The sequence below is a fragment of the Penaeus monodon genome, chromosome 23 (genome assembly GCF_015228065.2).
Source record: "Penaeus monodon isolate SGIC_2016 chromosome 23, NSTDA_Pmon_1, whole genome shotgun sequence".
NCBI lineage: Eukaryota > Metazoa > Arthropoda > Malacostraca > Decapoda > Penaeidae > Penaeus > Penaeus monodon.
The window spans coordinates 35,739,288-35,739,509 of record NC_051408.1 but is presented as its reverse complement, the minus strand read 5'-3'; positions in this window follow the sequence as shown (position 1 = coordinate 35,739,509).

Sequence of the window (222 nt, the reverse complement as noted above, 5' to 3'; positions counted from 1 at the left end):
GAAGGAGTGCGGGAAAGACAGAGAGCATTTGCCGCCTGACCCGCACTAATTCATAAGGCCGCCTCACCTCGATCAAAGGCTGTGCACCTGTGAGAGGTACTGGGCTGCGACACACTTCACCCGCGCTCTCTTTTTGTGTGTCGTGGCTTTGGGGGAAATATATGGATCTGGGGATTTTTGTGTCTTGGTGTAAAGCCTCGGGGTCATTTATGGATATGGGGA